Source organism: Numenius arquata, chromosome 4, assembly GCF_964106895.1.
Source record: "Numenius arquata chromosome 4, bNumArq3.hap1.1, whole genome shotgun sequence".
Taxonomy (NCBI): domain Eukaryota; kingdom Metazoa; phylum Chordata; class Aves; order Charadriiformes; family Scolopacidae; genus Numenius; species Numenius arquata.
The window spans coordinates 63,519,885-63,533,105 of NC_133579.1; the positions used below are offsets into that span (position 1 = coordinate 63,519,885).

General features: G+C 43.8%; 1 protein-coding gene across 1 annotated transcript in view; it reads left to right on the top strand.

Annotated features, from left to right (window-relative positions):
* PHACTR1 (phosphatase and actin regulator 1) overlaps nt 1-13,221 on the top strand; it is a 305,302-nt gene that overhangs the window by 262,277 nt on the left and 29,804 nt on the right. The window lies entirely within an intron of this gene.

Below are 13,221 nucleotides of genomic sequence, written 5' to 3' on the forward strand. Positions count from 1 at the left end.
ATTACTAAACTGAAGTCAGGTAGATATGTCTAAGAACCTCTTGTGCTCCAGATGTGATTTCTGTAATCAATTTAATCCTGTTATGTTATCAACTTGTTGGTATAAAGATGGTGAATGCTGTTAGTTGCCCTCCAGCGTGACTCCAATAAAACCGTAAGGAGAAGACCAACCGGTTGTTGGGAATTTCCTTGTGGGTTTGGTTTTTTGGTTGAGAGGATAAGAGGGGAACACCACAGCCTTGTTGTGGAGACAGGAAGAATAGGAGCTCCTGGTAAATACCTCTTTCAGCATTTTACCTGTTTTTTTTCATGGCCTCATTTATTGCCTCTTCGAAATAAAATAACCACATCTTTCCAATCTGTCTTTGAAAGTCTTTGTGCTGGATCATGCTTAGCCTACTCCAAGACCTGTCTAATTCTTCAGTATTCTTGTTGAAGGGCCTCAACAGTGATGCCCGAAGGACGGAAGAGGGTGCTGCACTGTTGCTGGTACTATGATTTTTCAGCCCAGTCTTTATTCAGCCCAATACCTTGTTAGTCTGCAGCTGCACATAGAGCTCTGGGTCCCAAAGAGTAGCACACGATAGCAAGGTCCGAGTGCTTATATGATTAATTCCGAACCCTTTTGAAGCATGTGAAGAGTTGAAATTTTTATCTCTTAGCATATCTTACTGTGCAGTGCTTGACCTTGCAATGACATTGAACAGCATTTCCACTATGTTGCCTATTTGCCTAAATTACTTGGGTCTCTCAGAACTTTTACAGCTCTGTCTGATGAAGGTAAATAGTGTCATTTGCAAACATTGACTCTGCACAGCTCACTGTGCCCCAGGTAATTTTCATTATAAATGTTTTATATCTTACCTCTCCAAAACCTGCTTTTTCCCCAGTAAAGAATTATTCTTCAGCATCTCTCTTGTTAACAAGGGAAGCTAATTTTGGCAATGCCCAGAACCCTCCCAGTGTAAGCCCCATATTCTCACAATGTCGTTGTTTGTTTCCCCAGTTGCATCTCTGCTCATTCGGTTTGAGGTATAATGCTTGATCTTGTCTTCTAATACAGCTAAGACTTAGGGGCAATCACCAATAGTTAAAATAAGTAAAACTGTGTATATACGAGCTCAAAAAATAGCTCTATTTCAAATAGCTTCTATTTCATTCCCATTTTATACCAGTGTAGCATCACTGAAATTGGTAAAATTTTACGAGCCTTATCTGGAGTAATAGGGTTTCCAGTCTCACCTTTTAATTACTAGGATTTACAACATAGTATCTCATCCTTTTGAGTAGTTAAAAACAATCAAGAAATATGAGGAGAAAACAACTTTCCTCATCTCTAATATGCAAAAAGCCACAGATATTTCAGCAGTAAAAAGGAGGAAGGTGCCTGTCTTACTAGTGCTATGTATTTAAACATGAAGCATCCATGTGCACAGACTGATGAATGTTAGATTGAAAGAGAGAGAATATTTCAATTTGGACAGTATTTCTTTGCTGTCCATACGTCATTACTGAATCCACCCTTTGCCATTACTCGGTAATTGTCACTCAGTGATGCAAATGCCAAGCAAATTAAAGTAGTGAAGCATTTATAGCCCTTAGAGAAGATGCTAGATGCAGACTATAATTGCAGCTGGCAATTTTGGATTTCAGAGGGATTTGTACTGTTCCACCAATGGTCCCCAATGGTTTAAAATAGCCAGCCAATGAAATCACATAGGCTACTTACAGAAGTAAAAAATGCAGAATAAAAACTTCAGCAAATAGTTATTGTCTGTAATGGATCAATTAATTTTCACCAAGAGGCTGATTAGGATACTTCAGTATTTATGCATAATACTCACAGTATTTAGTTTGGAAGAGCTCATTGGCTGGCACATTTGGCAGATTAGAGTTTAGTACTATAAAGAGAACGTCATTTTTAGATGCTCATAGCCAGGCATATTGAGAGATTGACCATTGACATATTGTGTGGGACCAAAATCATCCCAGGTGTAGTTCCTCCAGCCTTACTAGAGCTGCACCAGGAATCAATTTGGCTCAGAGCTGTTTGCTCAGATCCTGTTTAAGTGTAGCTTGGAACCTCTGAACCTCCAGTTAGTCCCAGAAAATTGTTATGACTTTATTATTGCATCCGCCAACTGGTGGAGAGACCCCAGAGCAGACTTCACCATGTCACCCGTTTCCCATGCTTGGAGAAGAGTGGGCTGGCTTACACCAGACCAGTTGTGGGGGTGAGGCTGCAGAGACCGTATCTTACAGCAGGATCTGGCCAACTACACACCTGAATATTAGCTCAGCCAGGAGACCAGTTAACACCTTTGTGCCTATCGTAAACACTTCACAGGAATGTAGTGCTTTGCTGGTGTGCATCTTGTATCAAGACTGAGCAAATGTAGATCTAAACAAAAATGGATCTTTTTGCCCAAGATGGCAAAATACCTCCTAGCAAAGGCAGGAGAGCCCACAACACGTGAATTCCAGCCGCACAAACAGGCCAATGCACTGTAGCCTATTTCTGGGCAGTCTTTACGCAGCAATTAGAGCACTGATTAGACAACCTCTTCCTATAACCCAATCAGAATGGACTACTAAAATGTGATACTATGAAGCCAGGAGCAAAAATAGTGACATAATATGCAGAACTTCAGCTCGTAACCTCATGGGACTTGGGGGTAGGAAATGGATGCTGGAGGCCATGTTCTTGGCTGCTAAAAACCCTTACAACTCCATTAACTTCTGCTCTGAAAAGCAGACCTTCTGCACTAAGTAAATCTTTAAGTGGGTATGGTTTTCATTTTTCCTGCCTGCTCAGCTTCTCCCAACCTCCTCCTTCGTTTTATCCCTCTGGTGCCTGCACAGCTTCACAGCTGTTCAAGAAGTACTTATAAGTGACTGTAAGATAGAAAATGGAAAACAGAATAAAAAGCAGGACTCTCAAAGTGAACAGGCAGAGGGAAAAGACACAGTTCTGTCTTCTGCCTGTTCCTCTGGCTATGTCAGGCCTTCTGGAAAGCACTGGTTGCCCAGGCTAGAGCAAGGGACAGGAAAACCTGGATTTAGCTTTCAGTGGTTATCAGGGTGAAAGGGGTGGAGCATATCTGGGCAATGACTGTGAAGCAAGGACTCAAGACAAGCTCTGGATCTGAACTTGAAGGTTCTCTCAGGGGCAATGATAAAGGCATGGCCTGTCAGGAGCCCCTGGCAAGGAAGAGGGCCAGCGCTGATGGGTGATGCACGTCAGAGCCGTGTGTCTCCCAGAGAGTGCAGGACCATCCCCTGGTACTGAGATGGGTGCTTCAGTGCTGGTCCTTGCCCTTCTGTTTCACCAAGGAATCATAATGGTGATCATAAGAGACCACACAGACTTCTTCAATCAACATATTATTTAGTAAGCACAAAAGCCCTTTAGAGAAAATGTGTTCTGCAGGGCTGCACACTACTCCAGACTTTGCTGAGGACTTTGCACTCCCTTGAACTGGGAAGACCTGGCTCCTTTGCGTGTCTTTCCCAACGTCTCTCCCATACCTTGAGACAATGTGTGTCTTTAGACTATGGCTGATCTCCATACATCCTACGAGAGAGGCTTTCTAAAGCACTCAAGTCTTTTTTAGAGTCTCTTAACCCCCCCCAACTCTAGTGAAAGTGCTCATTAGCAATTAGATACAGGAATATCAAAGCTGAGATTTTAATCCACAGCTTTTGAAGAATGCATGGCAGTGTCTTTATCTGGTTTCCTTGAATTGCTTCCATCCTGGCTTTTCCCACCTGCTGGAGTAGGATGACTGACTCATACTAAATATCTGGTAATCCAGAATTATTAGCAGCAGATTGCTAATAACCAATGTTAAGGGGACTTCTCAGTATTCACAGTATTATTACTGGTCAGCACCACGTCTGTCTCAGCAGCACACTCCTGCCCACCTCAGGGCAGAGGGCAGACTGGCTACAGGTCACAAGGCAGGGGAGGCAGATAGAGGCTGTCCCCAGGCAAGCAGCACATGTCAGGGGACTGCTGCCCATCACTGGCACCTGTCACAAGCAACCCAATAAGATTTTGGAGCTGGTGCTGTGCCACTGCCAAATGCTGTCAGTTTTAGGAGTCACATTTAACCCAAGTGTGAAAGCGAAGAGAGGTGAGGTGGGGGAGAAGCCCTCTACCCATTAACAAAATAATTAAATTAGAAACAAATGAAGAAGAAAGAAACTTCTTGCAGTGTCCACACACTACCGTTTGCCTCTCGTGTGACTTTAAGTGATGGATATCCCATTGCTCGACTGAATCCTGTGAGTGTGTTGCTGTATATGTTCAGCTGGCTTTAAAGCAGTGAATCAATGGCAAGCTCCTCTGTCAGTATACAGTAGTGCTCTGGTTGTTTATTGTATAGCCCTCGATTTACTCGCTACGGTACCTTACAGGGTGCTGTCCTTACACCAGTAAGTGGATAATCTTTATCCAAGCAATATAAATAATATATTGCAAGTATCATGAGGCAAAGGAGGGGACGTATGAAAATAGATCACAGAGACACTGTCTGTGTGCATATGGCTGTAAATATGTATGCGTGAAATATGGACATGCACACCTGCTAGATGTGCTTATAGTCCCATTGATGCTTTGGAAATAGCACCAAGATGTCTGTGACTGAGAAATGTAGCATGAAAAGACATAAATCTTTGTTATGGAGCAGCAGGTTTGACAAATGATGGTCACCTAGTACCTCAATCAGAAAGGTAATCTACTCTACGCATTCCCCGATCAATACTGCATCTTCCTCAGCTGTGCTGAAAAATACCACCTAGAAACAGAAATCCTGTGATGAAATGAACTTGGTGAATACCCACAAGTATAAAAAATTGCCACTGATTTTTAAAATGTCATGTGGCTGCTGTGAGATTTTTTGGACTTGCTCACACCAGGTGCTAGTTGTCCGTGTGTCCCTCTGCATGAGGGAGAGTACTCAGGAGAAAGAGCAATCGAGTATGTTTGTAAACAGAAGGAGAGACATGAACCAGAAAGCAGAGTAGAAAAATTGGACAGTTTGGGAAAAGAATGGGGTTTTCAGCATCGCCATGAAGGTGACAGAGATATTACCAATGTTGAGGAAGGGCCAGACTGCAAGGCTTGCACAGTCATTCAAATGCACAGCAGTTGCCTCAGAGGATGAGGGGACTGAATAGTCCGAAGTGATCATTTTTATTTACTAAAAAATGAGGCTGTGAGGCGATTCAGCTTTTTGAAGCAGTTAATTATTTAAACAGCATTGCAGGTCTGTAGAGGAGAGGGTTTTATTCAACCAGAGGATGGCAGCAAGACGGCCCCCATTGAGCACAGCTGAGTCTCTTCATGGCTGTCCCCATCCAGCGCTGTGGAGAGCATTTTGTGCCCTCCCCATCTCTGAGTCATTTAGGGATAAAAAGAGTGGGCAGACAGCAGGATTAGGCTTTATTCACAGACCTCATTTCGTTGGGGAACGTGAAATAATTTCTTCCTAATTACCTCTGACGTCTGCAATTCTCACACTTATTGTTAGCTTCCACTAATGAGAGAAAAGCAAGTGCGTGTGTGTGTGTGGAGCTTGCCTCTTCACATGTCGGGTGCTGGGGATAAATCACACGGAAAATGAGATTGTGGTAAACAAGCTCATCTAAATCCTGGATTAGAGGGGATGATGCGACAGCACTAGATGCATGAATGGGGGTGACTGAAAAAAGCCGCAAAGGGCTGAGACTGGGTTTTAGCCATGCTGGTACCCGGGGAAAATGATGGTTTTTTTCCCTTTTAGTTTAGCTTCATGAGGAGACTGTACTTTTGTGAGAAACCCCAAGGGAGCTATCTAAATTGCCATTAGCATCAGAAGGAAGACAGCAAAAGCAGGTGATTATCCATGGGTGACAAGCTCAAACCAAGTTATCATTACACACCTGGGCTCAACCGCCAGGAATAGATACTCTGAGCAGAACTGAACTTGGTTCCGTGCAGGGGTACGAGTGAGATGGGCTCTCAAGGCCCTTGTCAGCCCTCTTTTCTGTGGTGGATGTCCTGGCAAGCTCTGTTGTGCTGAAAGGAAAGGTGGCTTTGCAGTTAAAACACTGTGGGAAGGTTGCATTTTCCATAGGCTTTCCAACTTCAGGCAAGCCACTGAAAGAAACACATGCACACATATGCATATATTTTTAAGATGTGTTGGGGTCTCCAAATGTACATATGTATGTATGAACTTTGGAAAATTCCCCTAGTAGACAAACTCTCATTGACGGCAAAGTTTGTGTCCTTTCAAAAAAACACCCAGATATCAGGATTTCTTTAGACATCTAACTATGTGTTTCAGTAGGACAAGAATCCTCATTTCTGAGTATGGTTTGGACTTGTGTCTTTATATTAGGAATTTTCATAGCTAACATCATGATTCACCATAGAAAAAGACAAGTCTAACATCAGGAATGATGCTATTATTATTGTTTTGATATGAATTTCAACAACTAACAGCATGAACTTGCCTCATCTGAGTAATTTGCTGTGGGAAAAGGTCAATGGAGCAATCAAGGGAAAGGGGAGGTGACAGTGGGTAATGTCACCACAAAACACCTCACCTCTACTTGCTCCCTCATTTGTAGGATGAACAGTGTCCTTAACCTATGATCTGGATGGGCCCTGGCAGTATGACCTCTCCTCTGTTGCAGTTCCACTTTGGGGTGAGATGAACCCCTGCCACCACCAGTTTTGCTCAACCGGGGCCAGCAGATGTTTTGCTGTGTATGAAAGCAAAGCCTCGCAGAGATGATATAATCTGTCCTTGGGCAGATGTGTCTCTCCATGTTAGAAGGTGGGGCTCCAAATATGCAGAGACAATTTGTTTATGTTAGTATAAAGGAGGAGAAACATTGTGCTGAGAAGAAGAATGCTCTTAATGGTAGGCAGCAGGAAGCGGTATTTGAGGGCAAGGTCTCCCCAGAGGTACCCAAGTGGCTGTTGATGAAATGGAAAGTGTTTCTTCCATGTCAAAAGTTCATTTCAATCAGAGATGTCTCCAGCCCAGGAAGGTATTTGTTATTCCTGGGGTCTGTTCCCTGCTCCCGTTGCCTGCTCTCAGGGAAGCAGTGCAAGTCACTCCGCGCTGTCGTTGCAGCATCTGTTTCTCTCATCCTTCCTCTACAGAAGCAGAGGCAGAATATACGATGAGGTTACAATTTCCCCTTCATGCTTCCCATCCTCCCCAGCTCCCTGACACAGTCTGTATTTGAGGTCTAACTTAGGCTGTCAGCACCACCAAGACAAATATATTTAGTCTACCTTAGTTTCCTTTGCAGTTTCAGTGGGGTGTGGTATCCTTCATTTTCTGCCCTGAATTGATTGCAGTGTTGCTTTTACTTGTCAAACCACTGTCAGCTTTTACCTCAAAGGAAGCCACATTTCTCTGCTGGGCAAAATAATTCATGGTGATATAATACAAGCTTGTGGCAGTAATGAAATAACATATGTCGGTAATAGAAATAGTCTTTTATTTCTCCAGAAAACAAGAGACCGTGTGGAGTCCACGCAGTACTCTCTTTTGAGTAACAGAGTGACAAATATTAATAAAAACAGGTGAAACAAATACAGGCAAGGAAGTAGAAGTAGCTGATGCAAAATATTATATTCTGGCTTTAAAAGAAGAAAACAGGGTGGTTTGGTGTTTTTCTTTTGCTGATTAATGCTGACAAATTTAGGGCAGGTCCATTAAGAACTAAATTTCCACCTTGGAAAAAAATCTAACCATAAATCTTCATGTTTTCTGTCTGCTGATTGTGGGGAGTTAATCAAAAGCACAACAGTTGCTCAGCTTTGATGACCTTGTAATTTCCATAAAGGAAACAAATCAGATGGCAGTAGAAGTAGATAAAAGAAGTAGGCTGGCAGGAATAAATTTCAGCCTTGTAGGCTGATGATTGTGAAATGGAGAAATTTCTTTTTGAGCAAAATATTTAACCTCTCTCAGAAGATAGTTTCCTCTTTTTTCCCCTTCAGTCTATTATGGCCTATTTGATAACACATGTGCAGGAGATTAATAAAAGTAATCCTTGTAAATGAGTCAAACACACATAACCAATTTTTTATCCTGACTCCAATCAGCTTTAAATATATATATATGCACATATATGTGCACTGTGACTATTACTGTAAGCACAAGCAGGACTGATAGAGAGGTAAGTCTAACTTGTGGGCACAGTCATCTATCCGTGTCTGGAAACACAGGAGTTTCATAAACACATTTATTGTATGTGAGTAAATAGAGGTGACTTTTTGAAGAGTTGGCCCTGTAGTAAATAGGATTGAATGTTTTATATGTTTGTTTTACATAGGATTAAATGTCTTTTGGACAAATGTACCAAGAAAGTGAATATACTTGCCATTACACCTGATACAATTGTGTAAGGTCAGAATTTTGCATGGTTTCCCTAAGACATAGGGTTAACATGAGGATCACTTAGACATGAACAGGGACTTTTTTGCTTACATGCAGAAAAGTTGCAACTGGTCTTTTAGAGGCAAGAATTCTGGGTGAGAATTATGCTCATATTTCAGTGCACTGGGACTCGTAAGCACTGCACAGGCCATATGTGGGGATTAAACTAAGTCCTTAGCGTCAGACCTGACCATGTAAAATTACCCTTTATGTTAATAACATTAGGGAAGAGGAAGTGTTCTCATGTGCAGTAGACCGTATCAACATGTCTCTAAGTATGCAACCTGTAATATTCATTGATTCCCTTTCTGATGATAGATAATTTTCAAATCGGCAAACTACAGGGAAAGCATGTTAGCATCAAGGTAAATTCACTAACTTGGCTCGTCAGTGACATCCTGAATTCAGGATGCAGCAACGCGAATGGTTAATGGGTAATTAATAAAATAGGCATTCGGTATATTGTACTTTCTAAATGAGCAAGCATCTGTAACATCAGGCTGGACTATTTATCCTGCAGAATATCTGAGATTTTCAGCATGCTGGAAAAGTCTTCCTGATTTCCTTTGCCACAGTAATCAAGACAGAAACAGTCTTTCTGCCTCCCTGCAATCAACTGGCTTTGATATAAAAGCTAGCCTTGGAAGCAGGAGCCACTGATCTCAAACAGCGGGGACTGCAAAGACACCAGCCCTCTCCCTCTGTGGGGAACAAGAATGCTGCCTGGACCAGGGCTCCTTCTCCTGCACATGCACAGGGACTTCAGTCACCTGGTGGGATGGTGGACGGCAGCATTTGGGGGACCTGAGTCACCTGGTGGGATGGCAGATCGCTTGCACCCAGGCCCTGTCGGGGGAGTACATGGGGAGATGTAAACTGCAAGTAAATGCTATCCTCAGGAGCCCTCACGGAAGCTACAGGGAAAGGTCCCTGGCCGTCTGCCATGAAGGTCTTTTCGCAGGCCCATCATCTGGCCCACCACCAGCCAAGCCTGTGAGCAGCATGAACAACAAGCTCCTTTGACCTGTTTGGCTGCACTGGGAAGTTGGAGCACCCAGACTGTGGTCCCTGGCACCCTCTGCCCCAATGCAACGACTTCCCTGCCCCAATATCAACGTTTCAGCTGTAAAGGAAAGAGGGCAGGCAGCCCCTCTGACAGGAATTGGTTTGTTTGGAGTTGGGTTTATGGGCACGCTGTAGCTGCACATCAGTCTCATAAGTGGGGAGCAACTTCCCTGACAGGAGTTTGGTGCCTTGTTGAACCTCCCCATCAGGGCATTCTCCAGCTGATCCCCAAACCTCCCTCTGCTCCTTTTATGAGGAGTGACTGATGTCCCAGGGCCAGAACGTCCCCAGAGACTCCTTCCCTTTTCCCAGTTAAGAACTGAGTGTAAATGCATGGTGTCCTTCACCCTCGGGTTGGGCCAGAACCCCTTGTTTGTGCAGACATATACGCTGAGACAGACTCGGGCAACTGCAGGGATCATAGAGCTATGCAGTAGTCCACCATCCATTTCGTCTTCCACCTCAGACTAGCAAAGTAAGTCTAATATTCTACTGCAGTTAGAAGAGGTGCCAACATTTTGCACTGCGCTGTTTAGTTTCAACGCGTTAAGGGCTCTATCCTATTTTCTAATGTAACATGACAGATGAAAAAAGGCTCCGCAGTAGTGAAAAGATACGATTTTTGCCTCTGAAACCCATCACAGGTGACACATTTTTGGGAGGTACTTTTATTTCCCTTTGTCTTGACTAATTCTTCTCTTCAGAGTTTTTATTCTGTCTTGTCTCTCCTGGTTGAAGATACCGTACAGCACTTGGCCTCAGTCTGAAGGATTTTGGAGCAGATATAAAGACAGTGCAAGGCATCAGGGGGGGAATAATAGGCATCACAGCTCACTTGTCTTAGCATCCTCCCTGATCATTGTGCACTTGACTGCCTCAGACTTGATTCTCCCACCTGCCTATCACTGTACCTTGCCTTTCCCTCAGTTCTGTGCACTTGTCACTAGACATGTCATGTTTTAACAATTAAGGACATGTTAAAATCTTCAAGAGAGAACAATGCTGCTTCACTGTTCAGCATAAAAGTATATCTGAAAGGATGAGCAGCTTAACAGAAAAGGATCTGGGGGTCCTGACAGACACCAAGTTAGACATGAGCCAGCAACATGCCCTGGCAGGAAAGAAAAGGCTAATGGTATCCTGGGCTGCGTTAGAAAAAGTATTGCCAGCAGGTCAAGGGAGGTGATCCTTCCCCTCTGCTCAGCACTGATGAGGCCACACCTGGAGTGATGTGTCCAGTTCTGGGCTCCTTCATACAAGAGAGAGATGAGTATATCGGAGAAAGTCCAATGAAGGGCCACAAAGATGATTAAGGGACTGGAGCATCTCTCCTATGAGGAGAGGCTGAGAGTGCTGGGACTGTTCATCCTGGAGGAGAAGAAGCTGAAGGAGCATCTTATCAGTGTGTATAAATACCTGAAGGGAAGGTACAAAGGGGATGGAACCAGGCTTTTCTCAGTGGTGCCCAGTGACAGGACCAGAGGCAACAGGCACAAACTGAAACATAGCAGGTGCTGTCTGAACACCATCAAACATATTTTTTTTCACTGGGAGCGACCAAGCACTGGCACAGGTTGCCCAGGGAGGTTGTGGAGTCTCCCTCATAGGAGATACTCAAAAGCCATTTGGACACCTTAGATGTCCTTAGGTGGACCTTAGGTGGCCCTTCTTGAGCAGGGGGGTTGGACAAGATGACCTCCAGACACCCCTGCCAGTCCCCACCAGTCTGTGGTAACATAAGGCATCAAAAGAGCTGACAAAGTCTTTGTGTTTTAGAAACATCTTTGCCTTTTGAAATGTATGATGTTGTTGGCTGATTTTTTTTGTGTGCCTTTGGCACTGCAGAGTGGCCAAGTTCTGTCTCAGACTTTCCCAAATCCCAACTCCCTTCACTCCTCCAGTCTAAGTTTATGGTGAGTGTGTCTCATAAAGCTATTCTGTGCAATGCTTGATGAGTTTCTGCTGCTATGGGTTATTGCACAATGGCTGTGCTGGCACAGACAATTTAGCCAGATCACAAGCTCTGACAAACGCCTGTCTATGACATGTAGACCATAAAAGTCTCTAGCTCACTTCAGTTCCAAGAGACTATGGGCTTAGGCCTTGAGAACAAACTCCTCATGCTCCGCTCCATGGAAAAAATTACCAGGATTCAGTTTCTAAACAAGAACATCTCACAGGCAAGCTGTATTCACAAGGAAATCAACTCCAGATGCCCCACTTCCTCAAAAAGCATTTCTCTTAGCCCTGCATCTCCCCATCCCTTCAGTTCACCTCTGCCATAGCAAAAAAACCCAAGTCCCAATTTCACTTCCAAGAGTTTTTAAAATTCCTTGCACCCTTTGCATCATTGCTCTTTTCTCCTTTCCTAGCTATCCGAAGCAGAGCCTTAAGATCTGCCTTCAAAACTTTCTGTTTCTGGGTGGATCCAGAGACAACAAACAGCAATTTATTGTTCTTTCTCAATTTGGGGAATTGGGAGCTTGCTCCTCTGAGAAATGTCCCAGAGAGCCTGCAGTGGTGCTGTCTGGTATCCGTACAACAGCAGTGATCTCCAGTAGCGCAGAGTACAGCAGTGTTCTAATGGCTCTAGTGAGAAGTAGGATGGAAGCCTGTGTTTGCACATTTTGCCAAAAACACTGCTCATAGGAGTTTGAAAAGCTGACAGAGTGTATAGTTGTGAGATGTTGTTTTCCCCCCCTCTTCCTTAGCAGCTGGTGTTCATTAGCTGGGCTCAGCAGAGCACCACTGCTGTCAAGCAGGAGCAAAGTTGTTCTTAGCACTAGGTAATCTCCAGTCATGAGAGTGGGCTTAACATCCAATAAACTAGAAGATAGAGATATAAATTCAGTATGCTTGTAAAGCAAAACACAACTCCACATGGCTGTGGCCAGTGAGGGCTGGAAGGAGGAGCTGAGAGAGTGTACTTTTACTTCAGCTAAGTGCTGGATGCATGAGAAGTTGCACATTTTAAACTAATAATGAAGTTGAGCAGAACACTAGGAAGCAGGCACTGTATCTGTTTGCCCAGGCTCTCCTATCTAGCATGTTTTAGTACCAATCTGCAGCCTCTCATAGCAGTAGGTGTAGTTTCCAGTTTTACAAACACTTTGTGCATCACCGATACGTGTTCAGAAGGGGTTTTTGTTAAGGTGACTGGGCTGATTCCCTTTGCTACCTCTCCTTGTCTTCACTGCAGCTGATTATGTAGAAAACAAGTGGATGCCACAAAAACAGGGCACTGAAACCCCAGGACAGAGGTGTTTCAGTCCTGGCATCTGAGTGAGCCCTGCAGGGAAATCCAGGCTTCTCCTATGGCATGTCAGCAGCCATAAACAAACATAGTTTGCTCATCTTGCATAGGAAGTGTTTTAAATATTAACTCTCTTTGGCCTCTCTGCCTGAGTGCCAGCTACATAAACTATTCAGACCAGTAAGGGGCTCAGAAAACAAACACCAGTTTAAGGCAGTCTTTCTTTAGAGGACAAACAATAGCAAAAATGTGGGATTTAATAACTCCCCTTGTTTTAAATGTCACAGGGAAGACATCTACAACACTGTCCCAATGGGGCTTAAGAAGTGAAGTGTCTGAAGTGTAAAGGAGAAATTACTCTTCAGGTCAGCTGGGCCAGGAACAGGTGTCTCTCCCATTTTCTATAAAGAAGATGGAACATGTCATTGCACATTCCCTCCCCCTCCATAGCTCTAAG